This window comes from Otolemur garnettii, unplaced genomic scaffold (genome assembly GCF_000181295.1).
Source record: "Otolemur garnettii isolate 467f Iridium unplaced genomic scaffold, OtoGar3 scaffold00202, whole genome shotgun sequence".
Classification (NCBI taxonomy): Eukaryota; Metazoa; Chordata; class Mammalia; order Primates; family Galagidae; genus Otolemur; species Otolemur garnettii.
In genome coordinates, this window is record NW_003852597.1 from 1,905,304 (window position 1) to 1,926,852 (window position 21,549).

Here is a 21,549-nt window from a genome sequence, read left to right on the forward strand (position 1 = left end):
ATCCTGTCTGGGATTGAGTTCCAACCAATCCCCAACCAGATGCAAAATGAACCAATCACCCAGTTGCTGTCACCCCTAGAATGTATAAAAACCACTTCGCTTCTATGACAGGGTCGCCTCTGCACAGTCATGCTGTTCATGCTGTCCAGAGGTGTGACCCGAGCATATGCTTGAAAATAAAGGCTCCTTTGCTTTTACATGTGTTCCTGGTGGTCTCTCAGTGGTGTCCCTCTGGTAGAGACCGGAAGGCCTGCTAGGTAAATTCTAAAAGGGCTGTAAGTTCTAAGAGAGCTTTAACAGATACCACAAAGAATTTTCATGTGCAATAACTGAATAATAAATAAATATGTAAGTACATGTTCTCTGCCCATTGCTCTAAACCCTCATCGATAAATCATTATGCCACCTATGGACCCAACAACAAGGTTTGATGGCTCATGTGTTTTTAGTGCTAAATAACATTTCACTGTGTGGATGTACCACAGTTTATTTATCCATACACAATGATGGAGATGTTGGCTGCTCCCAGTTGCTGTGTGGACGTAAGTTTTTAACTCAATTAGGTACACACCTTGGAGGGTGATTACTAGAATACATGGTCAGACTATGTTTAGCTTTGTAAGATGCTGCCAACTGTGTCCAAAGTGGCCAAACCGGCTGGGCACCCATAGCTCAGTGGTTAGGCCACATGCACTGAGTGAGTTCAAATCTGACCCAGGCCTGCTAAGAAAACAAACAAACAAACAAACAAACAACAACAAAGCCAGGCATTGTGGTAGGCAACTGTAGTCCCAGCTACTTGAGAGGGTTAAGCCCAAGAGTTTGAGGTTGCTGTGAGCAGTGATGATACTGCACTCTACCAAGGGTTACAAAAATGGAACTCTGTCTCAAAAAAAAAAAAAAAAAACCCCGCCCCCCCCAAAAAACAAAGTGGCCAAACCATTCTACATTCTTAATAGCAATAAATGAGAATCCCTATTGCCCTACATCCTTGCCAGCATCTGAGATTGCTGGGGTTTTTTTCCTTTTTACCTATTCTAATAGGTGTGATGGTATTCCACGGCTGTTTTAATTTGCACTTCCCTAATGACATATGATCCAAGCATCTTTTCTTTTCTTTTTTTTTTTTTGAGACAGAGCCTCAAGCTATCCCCCTGGGTAGAGTGCCATGGCATCACAGCTCATAGCAACCTCCAACTCCTGGGCTCAAGCGAGTCTCCTGCCTCAGCCTCCCAAGTAGCTGGGACTACAGGCGCCCGCCACAACGCCTGGCCATTTTTTGGTTGCAGCCATCATTGCTGTTTGGTGGGCCCGGGCTGGGGATTCGAACCCGCCACCTTAGGTGTATGTGGCTGGCGCCTTAGCCGCTTGAGCCACAGGCACTGAGCCCAGGCATCTTTTCGTATGAACATTCGCTATCCATATATCTTTTTTGGTGAGGTATATATTCAAATCTTTTTTTTTTTTTTTTGCAGTATTTGGCCGGGGCTGGGTTTGAACCCACCACCTCTGGCCTATGGGGCCGGCACCCTACTCCTTTGAGCCACAGGTGCTGCCCTATGTTCAGATCTTTTGCTCAGTTTTTATATAACCAGGCTGGTTGTTTTCTGATTTTTGAGTTTCAAGAGTTCTTTGTACAATTTGGACACAAGTCCTTTATAAGGTATATGTTTTGAAAATACTTTTCCCAATCTGTGGCACCTTGTTTCACTCTCTTAACAGTGGTTTTCACAGAGCACAAGTTTTAAATTTTAATAAAATTTCCTGGATTTGTGTTTTTGGTTTTGTGTCTAAAAACTCATTGCCAAACCCAGCATCACCTAGATTTTCTCCTGTGTTACCTTCCATAAGTTCTATAGCTTTGTATTTGTATTTTACATTTAGGTCTCCTTAGGTTCCATTTTAAGTTAATTATTGTGAAGAGTAAAACATGAAAGATTAATGCATGCACATGAATATCTAGTTGTTCCGATACCATTTACTGAAAAAAATTATCCCTTTCTATTGAACTGCCTTTGCTTCTTTGTCAGTGATCAAGAAATGGTATTTCTGGGGGTGTGTTTCTGGGATTTCTATCCTATTCACTTTATCTATTTGTCTGTTCTTTTTCTGATACTATGTTATCTTCATTACTGTAGATTTACTGTAAGCTTGAAGTCAAGTAGTGTCAATCTTCCAATTTTATTCTTCATCAACATTATAATGGCTATTCTGGGTCTTTTGCCTTTCCATATAAACTTTAAAATAAGATGATATTCATAAAAGTACTTGCCGGGATTTTACATAATTGAGGATATACTGAATCTATATATCAAGTTGGGAAGAAACGACATCTTAACAATATTGAGTCTTTCTATCTGAATGTGAAATTATCTCTCCATTTACCTAGATTTCTGCTGGGAGAATGGGGACTGAAGACCCCCATTCTGGGCAAAGGAAAGCACCCCCAGAAAAAGAAGAAAATAAAAAGTAAGCTGAGTGAGTGGGAACAAAGGAAAGTCAGCTAGTTTATATTTAAGCTAGCCATTGCTAGCATGCTTCTTGCCTTTTCTGAACTTCTAGTCTGTTGGGGATACAGCTTATAAACTCCCTGCTGGGTCTGTGAGCTCTCTGAGAAGAATAATGGCCACAGAAGAGGCTATGACAAGTGCTAAGAAAAGATGCATCATTAAACAGGCAAAACAGATACCCATAGTGGAGATTTGCATTTGCCTGGGACAGAGACCAAGAGAGCAACTAGAGCTCTAAGATATGGGCAGAAGAGCTTATATCCCTTAGGAAAATCCTCTGTGGTGGTGATGGGAGGAAAATGCCTTCCTCCCACTAACCCCTCAGAGGAGATTAACGCTCAGTTTAACACCTCCCTAAAAATCTGTGTGTGTGATGGTGTGTGAAGACTTCAAGCAGGAGGCTCTCCCAATACAAGGCTCAGATTTCAGACTACTGAAGGCCACCCTTAAGGTTAACTATAGTAACAATAGAAGCTGATATGATCAATTTGAGAAATTGCAGATGTCTTTGTTCCCTCCCTCATCTTACTCTCTGGGCAAATAGACTTCAATAAAATGGGGGTGGAGCAAACATTCTGAGCCATCTCCGGAATCCCACAATGGGCAATGGACCCCTGTGCTCTACTCTATGTCTCTTGTCTTTCTTTACCATCGCTTCTAATTCTGTATTTCTTCAGTCATTTCCACAGGTCTCAGCGGATGCCGCTCTCAGGGTAGGACCCTGACAATTTCTTTAATTTCTTTCATTAGAGTTTAATGGATTTCTTCATTCTTATATGCGTATGTATACGTGCACACACACACACACCCTGCACATTCACACACATATACATCATCTACTGACAGATTTATCCAACTCTGAGTCCATGAAAAGTTGATAACTAAGATAAAATGGATTGATTCCTTGAAAGACACAGACTACCAAAACTTACATAAGGCAAAACAGATAATTCCTTTCTTATCCTTTAAAACTCTAAGGATTAGGGTGGCACCTGTGGCTCAGTAGGTAGGGCGCTGGCCCCATATACTGACCATGTCGGGTTCAAACCCGGCCTCAGCCAAACTGCAACAAAACAATAGCCGGGCGTTGTGGCAGGCACCTGTAGTCCCAGCTACTCGGGAGGCTGAGGCAAAAGCCCAGGAGTTGGAGGTTGCTGTGAGCTATGTGATGCCACGGCACTCTACTAAAGGTGATAAAGTGAGACTCTGTCTTTACAAAAAAAAAAAGTCTATGGATTAGTTGTGATGATCCCTATCTCATTTCTGATAGTAATTTATATTCTCTCTCTCTTTTGGTTAGCCTAGTTTGAGAGCTTTATTAATTTTATTGATATTTTCAAAGAACTAGATATTGATTTTTTGGTTTTTCTCCATTGATTTTTACTCCCTTCTTCTGTAATAGCCTCCTAAGTACCCTCTCCCTTTCCATTTGCCCCACCCCACTCCATCTACTTTCCTGCAACCAAAGTTATCTTCCTAAGGGACAAAACTGATTGTCTTATTCATCTGATTAAAACTTAAAACCTTTTGTCCTCAAGATGAAGCCCAAACTTCCTGTTATCTCTAAGGCCCAACATAATCTGGCCTCTGTCTAATCCTCCAGACTTAACGTGTTCCACCCTCAGACCTGTTAGAGTTTTGACACCATAGAAAAGACAGATACTACATCTTTATACAAATATTTATTTCAGGGCAGCGCCTGTGTCTCAAAGGGGAAGGGTGCTGGCCCCATATGCCGGAGGTAGCGGGTTCAAACCCAGCCCTGGCCAAAAAAAAAAAATATATATATATATATATATTTATTTCAATTATAGATAAGAGAGAGAGATATAAATTCATCAATAAAATGTATGGGAAACCGTTCAATTGGTTGAAATTTTAAAAGACCATAAAGAAAAACTAGAGAGAAGATTGGTAACCAAAAAGTCATATAAAATGGTTTTTGTGAACAGAGATCTACAGCTCATAAAGAGAGTTTGAAAAAAAATTACTGAAAAAAGGTACATCCAAATATATATTTTCATTATAAAGGTATCATAAGAACAATAAGTAGAAAAGAAAGTATCTAGAATTTCACTATCCTAACATACCTACTGAGATATTCTGCAGGAATTATTATGCTGTATTCAGATATGATTATAGTGACAGGCTTGATGGCTAGACCTCTATGGTTCTTGACCTTGCACATTAGAATCATCTGTGGGACTTTTAAAAATAAAGGTTTTTGAGCCTGATTCCTGACCAACTAACTCAGAATCTCTGGGTGTTGAGGTCTCAGGTATTAGACCACTCCTGAGTACAGACAGATTTACACTTGGGGTCAATCACCTGGGGAAGTGGGGAGTTCCTCAGACAAGAAACAGAATCTTATTACAACAGTGGTTCTTGATTTGGTTGTGTATTAGACTCACTTGGGCAGCTTTAAAAACCCCAGTGCCAGGCCAGGGACAGAGCTGCATGGGGAAGACTTTCTGAAATGCCAACTGGAGACTTTGATTCAAGCCGAGCTAGACCAACCAGGTGGAAGAGGAGGGAAAGGACGACAAATGTGTCACCAGTGAGCTCCTCAAAGGGCTCCCTCTGGCCACCAGAGACACCAGCCCAGAGCCCAAGCTACTGCCTGGAGCTCCACTGCCACCTCCCAAGGACATCATCAATGGCAACATAAAGACAGTGACCGAGTACAAGATAGATGATGATGGCAAGAAGTTCAAGATTGTCTTCAGGATTGAAACCCGGAAGGCCTCAAAGGTGGTTGCGAGGAGGAAGAACTGGAAGAAGTTTGGGAACTCAGAGTTTGACCCCCTAGGGCCCAATGTGGCCACCACTACCATTAGTGATGATGTCTCTATGACATTCATCACCAGCAAAGAGGACCTGAACTGCCAGGAAGAGGAGGACCCAATGAACAAGCTAAAGGGCCAGAAGATAGTGTCCTGCCACATCTGCAAGGGAGGCCATTGGACCACCCATTGTCTCTACAAGGACACCCTGGGGCCCATGCAGAAGAACCTGGCAGAGCAGCTGGGCCTGTCCATTGGCAAGAAAGAGAAGTTGCCAAGAGAGCTGGAGCCTGTGCAGGCAGCTCAGAACAAGACAGGGAAATATGTGCCACCAAGCCTTCAGGATGGGGCCAGCCGCTGCGGGGAGTCCATGCAGCCTATCCATAGAGCTGATGACAATACCACCATCCATGTCACCAACCTGTCAGAGGACACACATGAGACCGACCTACAGGATCTCTTCTGGCCCTTCAGCTCCATCTCCCACATCTACCTGGCTAAGGACAAGACCACTGGCCAGTCCAAGGGCTTTGCCTTCATAAGCTTCCACTGCTGTGAGGGTGCTGCATGTGCCATTGCTGGGGTGTCTGGCTTTGGCTATGATCATTTCATCCTCAATGTTGAGTGAGCCAAGCCATCTACCAACTAAGCCAGCTGCCACCATACCACTTGGCCCTGGACCCTTGGCAAAAGGAGGCAGCCTCTGATGGGGACTCCAGCTCCAAGGACAATAAAAAGGTTCAAGACACAAAGAAAAAATAAACAAACCAATGCCCAGGCTGCATCCTTGCCTGATATCTTCAGAATCTCTAGGGCAGTGATTTTCAACTGGTGTGCCATGGCACACTGGTGTGCTGTGAGAGGATCTTAAGTGTCCCATGAAAATTTTTAAAGATCATTAAATAAATTATTTTCAAAAGAAGTTCAAAGCACGGTAAGTATATATATTTAGCAACATAATTTAAGAGTGCCATGGAAGTTTAACTATAGATTCAAGTGTGCAGTGAGATGAAAAAAGGCTGAAAAACACTGCTCTAGGGTATGGGATCCAGACATCAGTAATTTTTTAAGCTCCCAACTGACTCCAGTATGCAGTTCAGGTTGAGAACCACCATACAAAGAGAGTCCTAGGCGAGTTGCAAAGTGGGGAATGTAGTTCTTTGGGTCTTGATTACAAAGGTATCAAGATGTCGAAGTGCAAGTCTTTGAACTATGAGAAGGGCCAGAAGTTGTGAAGCAAAGAACCTAGCCAGACTCTGCAATTCTGTGCTCTCCTGCTGTGAACTGAGCATGGCTGCACTCACACTAGCTGTAGAAGAGACAAAATTTTGAATTTTGCAAATCAGTCTACTTCTTTGAGTTTCTTGTACTCTCATATTGCTCTGTGATCCTTTTTTTTTTTTTAATCTTTGGTGAAATATTTTTACCTTTGCTTACAAGAACCAAGAAAAAAATTCCCTCTCTCTCTTAAAGTATTCAAGAGAATGGCTCAGTGCCTGTGGCTCAAGTGGCTAAGGCGCCAGCCACATACACCTAAGGTGGTGGGTTCGAATTCGGCCCAGGCCCGCCAAACAACAATGATGGCTGCAACCAAAAAATAAAAAAAAATGGCCAGACTTTGCAGCGGGCGCCTGTGGTCCCAGCTACTTGGGAGGTGGAAGCAGGAGACTTGCTTTAGTCCAGGAGTTGGAGGTTGCTGTGAGCTATGCCACGGCACTCTACCCAAGGGGACAGCTTGAGGCTCTATCTCAAAAAAAAAAAAAAGTATTCAAGAGAAGCTGTGCCCTCTGAAGTGAGTGTGATGACAGCAGCAATCGTTCAAGTGAGAGTCTGTTCATATGACTATGAAACTCAGGGTTAGACATAGACAGGGCCATCTGACAGGCCTTCCCACTGTACTCCCTGCTCTCTAAAACATCTTTCCACATTGATACTTAGGTGATACAGGTATTGATATTAAATGTGATATTATTCTCTCTTGCTTATACCCCCTTTGTATTGTCCTTAATTGATTTAACAAATATTCGCTATGCACCATAAACACTGTGAATACATGTGTGATCAGGACACGCATAGGTCCTGCCTTGCAAAGCTTATAGCAGAGTTGTTCAAACTTAGGATCAGATTGACAGTAAGGGTTTGGAAAAAATAGAAAACTATCTCGAATAGTGTGAAAGTAGAAAGTTTGGAGCTAGGCAGAAAAAGATTCAAATACTGGCTTGATCACATGGAGGTTTTTTATTTTTTATTTTTTTGCAGTTTTTGGCCAAAGGCAGGGTTTGAACCCAGCATCTCCAGCATATAGGGCCGGTGTCTTACTCCTTTGAGCCACAGGCACTGCCCAATCACATGGAGTTTTACAAACACAAGTAAATTATTTTTCCCTTTTATGGTCAATTTTTCTTTTGTTAAGAGGCACTTAAATACATCTACTTCATAGAGTTGTCCACCAATTCATTCATCCATGTGACAGATATTTATTGAGCAATCACTAAGTAACACAGTAGGGACTGTTTTTGGTGCTAGGAAATAATAATGAACAAAACAGATAAAACCCACTAGTCAGTGGAGATAGGCAATAAATAAGTAAATATATATGGAACATAATAAACATTGGAGAAGGTGATCCAGTAAAGGAGAATGGGGAATGCCAATGGGGGAATGGGGTTACAATTTGAAATGGGATATGCAGGGATGACTTCACTAAGAAGGTGACATTTGAGCAATGGTCTGAAAGGGTAAGAGACTAACAATCTCCGCAGGTATCTGGGAAAGAGTGTTCCAAAGAAAGGAATGAGAAAATGCCAAGAGTCTGAGACAGGAATGGTCCTGCAGTATCTGAGTCACAGGAAGGAACCCACTATGAAATAATAAACAAGGGGAGTAGCAAGAAAACCAGAGCACAGACCGTGCAGGGCCTTGGGGAGCACTGCAAAGACTCTCATTCTACAAGAAATGGGAAGCCAGGGGAAAGTCCCGATAACAGGTGCAACAAGATCTATCTCACATTTTAATGGGATCACTGGCTTTGGTGTGGAAGTAGACCATGAGGAAGCAAGTATAGAAGGGAAGAGATGAATTGGGAGTGCAAAAATGAGGTGGGAGGTGATAGTCGTTTGGACAGGATGATGGTCTGGAGCAGGGATAGGGAAGCTTTTCACATCTGAAGGCCACATTAATTTAGCTATAATTAAATAAGGCTGCATTCAAGAAACATCAACTAGATATACTTTAAATGTACATTATTTTATAAAAATATAACTTCATAATTCAAAAAAACTATTTGTTAAAGTTAACTAAGCTTTTTTTTTTTCTTGAGACAGAGCCTCAAGCTGTCCCCCTGGGTAGAGTGCTGTGGCATCACAGCTCACAGCAACCTCCAACTCCTGGGCTCAAGCGAGTCTCCTGCCTCGGCCTCCCAAGTAGCTGGGACCACAGGCACCTGCCACAACACCTGGCTACTTTTTGGTTGCAGCCATCATTGTTGTTTGGCGGGCCCGGGCTGGATTCAAACCCACCACCTTAGGTGTATACGGCTGGCGCCTTAGCCACTTGAGCCACAGGCACCAAGCCAAAGTTAACTAAGCTTTTAATGACTTTTTAAAAATTGTGTCTCTTTTTTGCTGGAAAGCATTTGAATATTTTATTGCAGTATGGAGATCCACAGTTTCATTTAATCCTCCAGATATGGATGTCAATCACTCCTAACCTTAAAGGAATCTTGGCGCAGCATCTGAGGCTCAAGTGGCTAAGGCACCAGCCACATACACCTAAAGTGGCAGGTTCAAATCCAACCTGGGCCTGCCAAACAACAATGACAGCTGCAACCAAAAAATAGCCCAGTGTTGTGGTGGGCACCTGTGGTCCCAGCTACTTGGGAGGCTAAGGCAGGAGACTCACTTGAGCCCAGGAGTTGGAGGTTGCTGTGAGCTGTGATGCCACCGCACTCTACCCAGGGGGACAGCTTGAGGCTCTGTCTAAAAAAAAACGGAATCTTGATTTGGGTTAGGAAGAATATAGATTCTCAATAATAAGTGCTTGAAACATAAGTATTTTTCGGGTATGTTGCTAAAGGTGTGCGTATTATGCTACATTTTTTCACATTCCTATTGGATCTTAGAATCAAACAATGTTTTGTTTTGTTTTTTGAGACAGAGTCTTAACCTGTTGTCTCAGGTAGAATGCCATGGCCTCAGCCTAGCTCACAGCAACCTCAAACTCCTGGGCTCAAGTGATCTTATTGCCTCAACCTTCCAAGTAGCTGGAACTACAGGCATGTGCCACCACACCTAGCTACTTTTTCTATTTTTAGGAGACACAGGGTCTCATTCTTGCTCAGGCTGGTCTCAAACTCCTGAACTTAAGCAGTCCACCTGCCTTGGCCTCTAAGAGTACTATGATTACAGGCATGAGCCACCACACCTACCCACCACACCCATTTAAATGACTTTAAAATGTCATTTACTGAGGGCTCAATCAATTCTGTCAGTAGTTCTTTAGGTATCTTTGTGATATCAACTAGCTAAGGCTGAAATGCTCATTTAAATGTGATGTCACAATTCTCAAAGTCAGTAAACCTTTTATATTCTCCAATTAATAAGTCTATAACAGCTGTGTATTATTCAAATAATTCACACACATCATCCTGCTCATCAGTGGCCTTTGCTGACTAAGGAAAATGTTCATCTAAACATTTTTTTTTAAAGTTTTGAAAACAGATAGATATTTTTGAAATGCTTGAATTTTTTGCCACAAATCATGTATAGACTTGGTTGTACCTTGCGAAGAAATATTCAAGGGAGGGTGGAGTAGGATAGTAGACTAGAGACATCTTGCTGGCTACTCATGGTGAGATAGGGGAAGGGGTCTTTGGCCACCTCGGCCTGAGGGAATCTGCACAGAAACATCCTTCTGGGGGCACAGTGAAGCAGTAGGAGACTTTGGAAGCCAATGAGGAAGTCTAGTGCTGAGGAAAACCAATGCAGAAGGCAGTACAAGCAGAGGCTGGTCACTTGGCCAGCTTGCCCATGGAGCTCTGGGGATAGGAAGAAGTTTTCCTGCAGTATTTTGATTTTTGGCCTGCTTGCTGGGGCAGCAAGTAGACTCAAACAGCATCCAGTGGCCAGGATTAAACACCAGGTGGAGTGGTTCTCCCATCAGCTTAGCTGCTGGCAGGGTGATGCCACTGTGGGAGGATCACTTATTCAAGAGGATCAGTCCTCAGGATCCTAGTGTATGGCTGGCTCTGGAGTGTCTGCTGAGCTGAAACAGCCATGGTTGGAGTGAGCTGAGCAGCCCCAACACCTCCTAGGAGGGCTGCTTTGTTATCAGGGGACACTGTCTGATGTCCTGGTGAGAGCTTTGGGACCTCAGTCCTGTGGGGACTGAAAGCTCATGAAGAGAACGGGCCCATATTGAGGGCAAAAATGTCAGGAAGATCCGGTCTCCTTTGCAACTAGAAAGTGACTTCTAACCCCCACCATATACAGTGAATCTAGCATGTATTCTCTGTCTCCTAACAGTATAGCACAACCTGTTGTCCAGGCAATATATTACAATTTATATATATCTATATATGTATTAGATATCTATACTATATATACATATGTAGATATAGATATATATTTATGTTTTATAGATATATATTTATGTTTACTTTTTTTCAGTTTTTTTCTTAGTTCTCTCCTTTTTTTCTCTTTTGTTATTGTTGTTCTTATTGATTTTTATTTACTTTTTTTTTTGTTTGGCTGTATTTTCCTTTTTTCATTTTTTTACTTTTTTCAATAGCAAGGGCTCCTTCATTTTTGCTATGGTTTTTCAGCCCCTTTTATTCTTTCTTTATTTTTTATTTCCCTCCTTTTTTCTCTTTTTTTGTAGATATTTTTCTACTTTTCTCATCTTTCCCACATAAATTTCATATACAACAGCTAAGATATCTCTCTTCTCTCTTCTTTACCTCACACAACTATATTTTTAATTTTTTTAAATCTATTTTTTTCCCATTTTTCTCTCTTCTTTGAGGACTTGGGGTCACAGCATTAGTCTGGCTGGGGAAGCCACAGCATTGGTCTGACTCAAGAAGGCCATAAGCTCATGGTCTTGGGTGTCCTTCTAGCTTTGGCCTATTGGTGATCCCTACTGCAACACACTGCTGATTTCTTTCTGTATTTGGCAGAGGTGGGGTCTTGCTTTTGTCCAAGCTATTAATGAGCCCCTGACTTCAAGGGATCTGCCCAGCCCACCCCCCAAAGTTCTAGATCTGTGGGTGTGATTAAAGGACCCCACTGAATACCAGCATTTTTCCTATCACTTTCTTTCTTATTGTCCTTTTTCTTTCCTTTTCTTCAATTATTTACTTCTACCCCTGTCTTTTTTTCTTCTTCTTTATCTTCTTATCTTCCCTTCTTGCCCTTTACCCTTATCTTCCTTTTGGCCTTATACCAAAAAATCACTTCATCACTTAAGCTCTGAGACTTAAGCTCAGGTAATTTAAAGTGAAGGAGGTATTGAGAAGAAAAAAATAGGGGAAGAAAGTGAACAGGAAGAAAACACACAAGAGGAGAAATCAATGAAGAAATTCTGACAACAAGAAAAACAAGAATACGCACCCTGGCTTGGCACCCATAGCTCAACCAGCTAAGACGCCAGCTACATACACCGGAGCTGGGGGGTTTGAATCCAGCCTGGGCCCACCAAACAACAGTGACAACTATAACCAAAAATAGCTGGGTGTTGTGGCGGGCGCCGGTAGTCTCAGCTACTTGGAAGGCTGAGGCAAGATAATCACTTAAGCCCAAGAGTTTCAGGTTGCTGTGAGCAATGACGCCACAGCACTCTACCCAAGGCGACAGCTTGAGGCTCTGTCTCAAAAATAAATAAATAAATAAAAGAGAATATAGCACTCCTTTGCAAGGGATCATGAGGTAGTTATTGCAGAGGATTCCATTTATAAACAATTAATAGAAATGACAGAAAGGGATTTTTTTTGTGTGTGTGGAGATAAAGTTTCATTTTGTCACCCCTGGTAGAGTGCCATAGTGTCACAGTTTACAGCAACCTCAAAGTCTTGGGCTTAAGCAATTCTCTTGCCTCAGCCTCCCAAGTTGCTGGGACTATAGGTGCCTGCCACAATGCCTGGCTATTTTTTTGTTGCAGTTGTTGTTGAAGTACTCTCCTTGGGAAGCCATGTACCCATGCTAGTGTCTAGTTTACCCTTCAGAGCAATTTTGGAACTCTTTTTCTGAAATGACCATCAGAGCTGCTATCATATTGCCCTGGATGTCCTTAATGTCATCAAACTACCTTTCAACATTTCCTTAATCTTAGGGTAAGGGAAAAAGTCACTGGGGGTCAGATCAGTTGAGTAGAGATGGTGTTCCAATACAGTTATTTGTTTATTGGCTAAAAACTCCCTCACAGACAGTGCTGTGTGAGCTGGTGCATTGATGTCACGCAAGAGCCATGGGTTCTTGGCTAAGACTTTCAGTTAAGATTTTCCTAACTATATCTCTATTAATGGCTGTCTTCTCAAAGTCAGCCAACAGTTCTGATGCACAATTCAATACATTTTTGTAATATTTTCATCATTTCTACTTGTTACTGGCCACACTGCTTTCTCTCCCCTCAGAAAAACATTTAATCCACTTGTACACTGCTGTTTTCTTCATTGCATTACCCCTGTAAACTTGGACTAACATGTTCCTGATTTCACTTCCACTTGTGCCAAGTTTAACAAGAAATTTATGAATGTATGTTCATTGCTCTAATTCAAGTTCCCACATTCTTATGATAACACACAAAAATACACAACAACAATAATGAATGCCACTCAACAAGACACCACTACACATTGAAATGAACACAGCTATGAGACACTGATATACCAAGGTTATGAATTCTTGCTGAGTTGTTTGTACAGCGCTGTCAATATAAGCCCATGGTGGTAAGTTTATGAACTTAATTATGATATTTCATATATATTGTTTAGATGAATCTCTTTAGATGAATCAACTGATACTGCTGACTTGCACAGGTTTTATACTTCATTTGGGGAAAAGGGAAGCCATTCAGTGGTGTAGAAATTGTGAAAGACTGCATTGTTGAGTTGTAGGGTGCTTAGATCCTGATACCATTTCAAAATACAAACAACTTCCTCTTTCATGTACCGCAACTGATTAGCAGCATGAATTAGCCTTCAAATAACAGAAAAACTTCATGCAATACTTCTGAACGAAAGTATATGAAGTCTGATAGTTAAGTTTGCAAACTCATCCCCAAGTATATTATTTATAAAGCACTTACTTTACAAGCTGCTTCAGTGGCATTACTTCCAGGTCTTATTGCTGCTTGAAAGAATGTCATTTCATCTTTTAATTTCTGCAATACAACTTTTTGAACCTTTCACTCTAATTTAAAATATTTGTGCTTCTTGTGAGTGCTATAATACTGATGAGCAATGAATTTCTTTAATGTTGATATTGCAGCATCACTTCATCTTAAGCAAGTAAATCATCTTATCTTTAGCAGAAACAAGATAATATTGCAATTCCCAATCCTCATTAAAAAATCTGTTTCCTTCTTTCAGTGTTCTCTCAATCTTCTTTGACATGATGGGCTGTTAAGCAGACATTATTTAAAAAATACTGTCAGGGCGGCACCTGTGGCTCAGTGAGTAGGGCGCCAGCCCCATATATTGAAGGTGGCGGGTTCAAACCCAGCCCTGGCTAAACTGCAACAACAACAACAAAATAGCCAGGCATTGTGGTAGGCATCTGTAGTCTCAGCTACTCGGGAGGCTAAGGCAAGAGAATCACCTAAGACCAAGAGCTGGAGGTTGCTGTGAGCAGAGTGACACTGCCACAGCACTCTACCAAGGGCGAGAAAGTAAAACTCTCTCTCAAAAAAAAAAAAAAAATACTGTCAAACTGTGCAACTATTCACAAATTCCACTTCAAACAGAAACACAGTGAACTGTTGTTAAAAGCTGATAACAGACTGATATACCTAACCCCCACAAACTCTGGCCAACCAGCCTCATGCAATAGTGTCCGTCAGGCAGGGGAAGTTAGAACTAAATCATAAGCATAGCAGCTGTCAATTTAGCCCTGATGGCTTACTAATGTTCTAATTAGACAGTCAATCTGGGAGGATTATTTCATTGAAATTTATTTTATTCCTTGGTATTTTAAGTAAATTCATTTAAAAAATACAATAGCTGGGCATGGTGGCTCATACCTGTAATCCTAACACTCTGGGAGACCAGCCTAAGCAAGAATGAGACCCTGTCTCTACTAAAAATAGAAAAATTAGGTGTTGTGGCAGGTACCTGTATCCCAGCTACTCAGGAAGCTGAGGCAAGGGGATCACTTGAGCCCAAGAGTTTGAGGTTGCTGTGAGCTGTGATGCCATAGCACTCTAGCCAAGATGACAAAGTGAGACTCTGTCTCAGAAAGAAATGGCTGGCCATGATGGCTCATGTCTAATCCTAGCACTCTGGGAGGCAAAAGCAGGTGAACTGCCTGAGCTCAGGAGTTCAGAACCAGCCTGAGAAAGAGCAAGACCTGGTTTCTAAAACTAGCCAGGCAGGGGAGGCACCTGTGACTCAGTGGGTAGGGCACTAGCCCCATATACCAAGGGTGGCAGGTTTGAACCTGGCCCCGACCAAACTGCAGCAAAAACCCACCGGGTATTGTGACGGGTGCCTATAGTCCTTGTTACTCGGTGGGAGGCTGAGGCAAGAGAATCACCTAAGCCCAGGATTTTGAGGTTACTATGAGCTGTAATGCCACAGCATTACAACAGGGCAACAGGGTAAGACTGTCTCAAAAAAAAAAAAAAAAACAACTAACCAGGCATGTGACAGGTGCATGTAGACCCAGCTACTCAGGAGGCTGAGGTAAGAGGATCACTTGAGCCCAAGGGTTTGAGATTGCTTTGAGCTATGATGCCACAGCACTCTACCCAGGGTGACAAAGTAAGACTATCTCAAAAGCCAAAAAATTAAAAATACAATAAAAAACTTAAAAGATGAGGCTGGGCATCTGTAGCTTATCAGCTAGAGTGCCAGCCACATACACCAGACCTGGTGGGTTGGAGAATCCAGCCTGGGCCTGCCAAACAACAAGAACTAGAACCAAAAAATAGCCAGGTGTTGTGGCAGGCAACCATAGTCCCAGCTAGTTGGGAGGCTGAAGCAAGAGAATCACTTAAGCCCAAGAGTTGGAGGTTGCTGTGAGCTGTGATGCCATGGCACTCTACTAAGGGAGACATAGTGAGACTCTGTCTCAAAAAAAATAAAAAATTTAAAAGATGAACAAAAAATGTATTAATAAAAATAAAAGGATTTGCTCTGTAAAATTTGAATTTTGTCAAAAGGCTGCACTTAAGGACCTAGAAAGCCATATGTGGCCTAAAGGCTACAGGTTCCCTACTCCTGGTCTGGATGTAGTGAGAAGCGGTTAGATTTGAAGATATTAAGGTAAAATCAATAGAGTTTGATGATGATTAGATTTCAGTGTCAAAGAAATGATGCTAAGGTATTTGTCCTGAGCAAATGGAAGGATGGAGTTGCCATTTACTGGAACAGGGATGATTCTGGAAAGTGGGGGTATGAAACTGCAGTTAGGCCTTGGACATGGAAAGTGTGAGATGCCTAATACACATCCATGTGAAGGAGGCAACTGGATAGATGAGTCTGGAGTGTATAGAAAAAGGCCTTGGTACGATATAAATTTAGGAGCCTTTAGTCTATGTAGCAGAACAGGTAATATAGAAAGTGCCTAGTCAGGCATTGGGCACACAGTAGGAACTCATTAAATGCTTTCCCCTGGCAGCCAGGGGAACTTGGCAGGCTGTTTTGGAATTAGTAAACCCACGTCAGGCTGTACTTGGACTGCCCCATGAATGTACACCTTTCACAATTGGCCTGGTCTTCACTAGGCTCTAGGGACTAAGCTGTTTGGTTTTCATCTCTTTGTGTTTTCACATGCATGCCCCTATGAAATCAGACTGAGCTTAGAGTCCCCATGCTCTCATCCACATGGAAACCATAAAACACCACATTGTGGCGGCAGACAGGAGCTTTCCCAGAGTACAGAACACCTACCCATACCTAGCTGAAATAGATGAAACTTCCATTTAATTAAATCCACTCCCAGAAGGCTCACATTAGCTCAGGAAACACACACCTGGACTCCAGGATCTGGCTCTTCCGAGGCCTCCAGATGGCTCTTCTCTCCCTTGATCTAAGGGGCACATTCCTGGCTCATGGTGTCATATTCCTCATAACTGAGACTGAGACTTCTGTAGGGTTCTGTCTGGAATGCTCTGCCTCCAGATTTAGTGAGACTTTCTCAATGAGTCCTAGCCTGACTGTCCTATTTAACTGTTCAATCTCTTCAACAGCATTCCCTTGCCTAGCTCTATTTTCTTCCATAGCATTTATCACATTTAAAGATATTAAAAATGTTAATTACTTATAATGCTTTTTGTATATTGAATGTCTTGTTCACTGATCTATCTTCAGAGCATAGAATACTTCCTAATATATAGTAGTTGTTCAAGAAATTTACCGGCCAAATGAAGAAGTATTCACCTTGGAGTCAGAGCCCTTGACTTTGAACCAGGACACAGAATACCTTTTTGAGAGAGCCTGGAGCCTCCCAGGCTCCAGGTGACCAGACTTAAGTCCCTGGAGGTATCACCCAATCAGGCTGGAGATGCATGCACTGAGAAGCCTGAGTGCTCAACCTCAGGAAAGGATCAATTCTTGAGCAACCTGGAGGCCACCAACACCCCACTCACCAGTCTCAAATCCTAGTTATTCTGCTCACATCCCCAACTATGTCCTTGTCAGTTTTCTTCTCAAGTCACTGCTCTCTGCCTCTTCTCAGCCCAGTTTCCTACTTCCCTCCTTTCACCTCACATTCTAGTTTTCCATTATGTCTTTACCCTGTACAATTATTCCTTTTACCTTCTGCCTTCATAGAAATCAAGATCTCTTTGGAGAACACCATTTTACAGCCCTCTGCAATGGAGGCTGCTCCTTCTTCATATCCATGCACCTTGGGATCTCTTGTATCCTCTTTGTACTCTGTTTATGTTTCCAAAATATGTCATCCTTCTTAAAATTTTTAAAGAAACCCACAAAAACCACTCCATTGCTCACACTATCCAGCAATACTATTCCTTCCCTTCCCTCGCTGTTCTCAATTACTTCCTTACCATTCATTAAGACTCTAGCTCACAAGACATCCTTTCTAATCAAGCTTATAAAGCTGTGCATATGACTTAGAACATGGGTGTCCAACCTGCAGCCCATATGATACATGCAGATTATTTGAGGACAGTTTTGCTTATCTGTGTTATTGGATATCATGAAAAGCATGCACAAACCTTTTCATTTTTGCTCATCAGCTTTTGTTAGTGTTTTTGTTATTTAGTGTGAAGCCCAAGACAACTCTTATTCTTCCAAAGTGTGGAAGAGAAGGAAAAAAGCTGGGCACCCCTGGTAAATCACAATTTCAACACATAGTTAGTGTTCAAAAATATATGCAAAATGAACGAGTGCAGAAATGAAATCTGGGGTATGGAGCAGAAGGCAAGCTGAGGCCCAGATCTCCTTCCTGGGTTATCTCCTTCCCAGTTTACCAGACAATAATGAAGGCACAGGATACACTGAATCTCATCCTTGAGCTATTATTATTATGCCTACTTTAAGGTGGGAAACCAAGACAGTGGTTAAATAACTTACTCAAGATGAGAGCTAATAAGATGTTGAACTGGGCCTCAAAAATCCATATCTGACTCTACAACCCGCATTTTTAACTACCAAAACATTCTGCCTTTCTGAGCAATGGATCTTACAATTAAGAAACAAGGTTTTGCACATTAAGTATTCTGAATAACTTTCATAGCACTAACAAGTGATTTGGTCATATAGATACCAGAAGCAGGAAATTCTCAAAGGAAATACAAACCAATCCATTTATTCCAGAAAGGCATAATTTTTATTCATTTATTTATTTATTGTTATTATTAATTTTTTTTTTGGTAAAGACAGAGTCTCATTTTATCACCCTCGGTAGAGTGCTATGGCATCACCTAGCTCACAGCAACTCGCTGGGACCACAGGTGCCCACCACAATGCATGGCTATTTTTTGTCGCAGTTTGGCCAGGGATGGGTCTGAACCCGCCACCCTTGGTATATGGGGCCGGCGCCCTATCCACTGAGCCACAGGCACTGCCTAAGGCATAATTTTTAGAAGACCATAGGGAAGACAAAAAAATCTAAAACATCTATTTCAAGATTTTTAGAATATTACTGGAAATAGTGTTATTTTAGGAGTATTTCTATGGAATAGGGTTCAAGAATTAAAACCACTTGGGATAAGGAGACAATGCTCATGTTGATAAATCTGTGTTACATTCTCAATTAAGTATCAGCCAACCACTACTTATGGGCCAAACCCAAATCACTGACTGTATTTTATGTGGCTCATGAGGTAAGAATTTCTTTTACATTTTTGTTTTTTTTATTAATAATTGCTATATTATAGTTGTTCATGTTTTAGGTTATTTTTAATGGGTAGAGGGAAAAATCAAAAGAAGCATATTTTATGACATAAAATTATATGAAATTAAAATTACAGTGTCCATAAAGTTTTATTGAAATAGAACCATACTCATTTGTCTACATAGTCTATGGATGCTTTCATGTTACAATTGCAGAGCTGAGTGAAAAAATAAGGCCCCCAAATCCTAAAATACTTACTATCTGGCCTTTTTACAGAAAAAGTTTGCAACCTCTGTTGTAGCTAATTTCTTCTGATTTGTTTTCCAGTTCACTAACTCTGTCTTCAGTTGTATCTAATCTGCTGGTAAACCCTCTATTGAGTTATTTTTTGGTACTTTTATTTTTTAATGACACAAAATGGTATATATTTAAGGGGGTACAGAGTGATGTTTTGATATAGATAATACATAGCATATCCATTGTCTCAAACATTCATAATTTCTTTGTGTTCGGAACATTCAAGATCCTCCTTCTAGCTTTTCAAAACTGTGTATTATTAGATATAGTCATCCTAGAGTGGCATAGAACACAACTATTCTTCCTATCTAGCTATAATTTTGTATCCTTTAACAAATTTCTCTCTCCCTCCTCCCTCCCTCCTAGTATTTTCTGTTCTACTCTTCTGAGATCAACTTATTTTTGCTTTCACGTGTAAGTGAGAACATGTAAGATTTAACTTTCTGTTCCTTTAATGTAATGTCTTCCAGTTCCAACCATATTCTCATAAATGATAGGATTTTATTCTTTTCATGGGTAAATAATATTCTGTTGTGTATACATACCACATTTTCTTTATGGCTATTGGACATCTAGGTTGATTCCAAGGTATCTTGGCTAAGGTGAGTAGTGCTACAGTAAACATGGATGTACAGACATTGCTTTGATACACTGATTTCCTTTCTTTTGGATAAATGCCCTGTACTGGGATTGCTGAATCATATGGTAGTTCTATTTATAGCTTTGTTTTTTTGTTTACAAGCTCCATAGCAGCTCTACTAGTTTAAATTCCCACCAGTGTATAAGAGTTCCCCTTTCTTTGCATCCTCGCCAGCATTTGTTATTTTTGTCTTTTTGATAATAGCCATCCTAACTGGGGTGAGATGATACCTCCTTGTGGTTTTGATATGCATTTTCGTGATGATTAGTGATTTTGAACATTTTTTCATAATTTGTTGGCATTGTATGTCTTGTTATGAGCAATATTCCCTATTCAGATCATTGGCCCATTTTTTAATTGGACCGTATGTGGTTTTGCTGTTAAGATGTTTCAGTTCTTTGTATATTCTACATTGTGTATATTAATCCCCTATCAGATGATTAGTTTGCAAATATTTTCTCCCATTTTGTAGGTGTCTTTTTACTGTACTGATTGTTTCTTTTGCTGTGCAGAAGCTTTGTAGTTTCACATAATCCCATTTGTTTATTTTTGCTTTTGTTGTCTGTGCTTTTAAGGTCTTATTCATAAAATCTATTCCCAGACCAACGCCCTGAAACATTTCCCCTATGTTTTCTTCTAGTAGCTTTATAGTTTCAGGCCTTACATTTAGGTTTTTGATCCATTGTGAATTGATTTTTGTATAGGGTAAGAGGTGGGGCTCTAGTTTTATTCTCTTGCATGGATATCCAGTTTTACCAGGACCATTTAGTAAAGAGACTGTCCTTTCTCCAATGAGTATTCTTGGTAACTTTGTCAAAAACCAGTTGGCTATAGATACACAGATCACTTCCTGGGTTCTCTCTCTATTCTATTCCATCAGTCTATGGGTCTATTTTTATGCCAGTCCCATGCTGTTTTGGTTACTACAGCTTTATAGAATATTTTGAAGTCTGTTAGTGTGCTACCTTCAGCTTTGCTTTCTTTGCTCAGGATTGCTATGGCTATTCAGCATCTTTTGCAGATCCACACAAATTTTAACATTTTTTCTTTCTTTCTTTCTTTTTTTTTTTTTGGTTACAGCCATCATTGTTGTTTGGTGGGCCCGGGCTGGATTCGAACCCTCCAGCTCAGGTGTATGTGGCTGGCGCCTTAGCCTCTTGAGCCACAGGCGCCGAGCCAACATTTTTTTCTATTAATAGTTCTATGAAGAATGTCATTAGTATTCTGATAGGAATTGCATCAAATCTATAGATTGCTTTGGGAATATGATCATTTTAACAATATTACATTCTTCTGATACATGAGCATGGGATCTGTTTTCATTTGTTTGCATTCTCTTTGATTTCTTTCATCAGTGTTGTAGTTTTCTTTATAAAGGCCTTTTACCTTCTTTGTTAAATTTATTCCTAGGTATTTTATTATTTTTTAATAGATACCATAAATAGGATTGCCTTACTGGTTTCTTTTTCAGCTAGTTGGTTTGTGTATAGAAATGCTACTGATTTTTGTATAATAATTTTGTATCCCACGACCTTACTGAGTTTATCAGTTCTAAGAGTTTTTTGGTAAGTCTTTAGGGTTTTCAGTATATATAAGTCATATCATCTCCAAACAGGGACAATGTGACTTCTTTTTTCCAATTTGGTTGCTTTTTATTTCTTTCTCTCATTGTATTTTCCAATTCTAGAAGTTCATTATTTTCAAATTTGTTATTTTACTTCTTATTACTCCCTGTTCTATGCATATACAAAGGGTGCCCAAAAAAGTATATACAATTTAAGAAAGGAAAACCCTGTATTAAAATT

General features: G+C 40.8%; 1 protein-coding gene, 1 non-coding gene and 1 pseudogene across 3 annotated transcripts in view; 1 reads left to right on the forward strand and 2 right to left on the reverse strand.

Moving 5' to 3' along the window:
- ST3GAL3 (ST3 beta-galactoside alpha-2,3-sialyltransferase 3) overlaps positions 1 to 21,549 on the reverse strand; it is a 152,577-nt gene that overhangs the window by 102,144 nt on the left and 28,884 nt on the right. The gene's annotated exons all lie outside the window — the stretch shown is intronic.
- Positions 223 to 285, reverse strand: LOC111721921. Its single transcript, XR_002770905.1, has one exon. It is a non-coding gene; the product is annotated as a U7 small nuclear RNA (small nuclear RNA).
- Positions 4,987 to 5,942, forward strand: LOC100946897 (annotated as a pseudogene).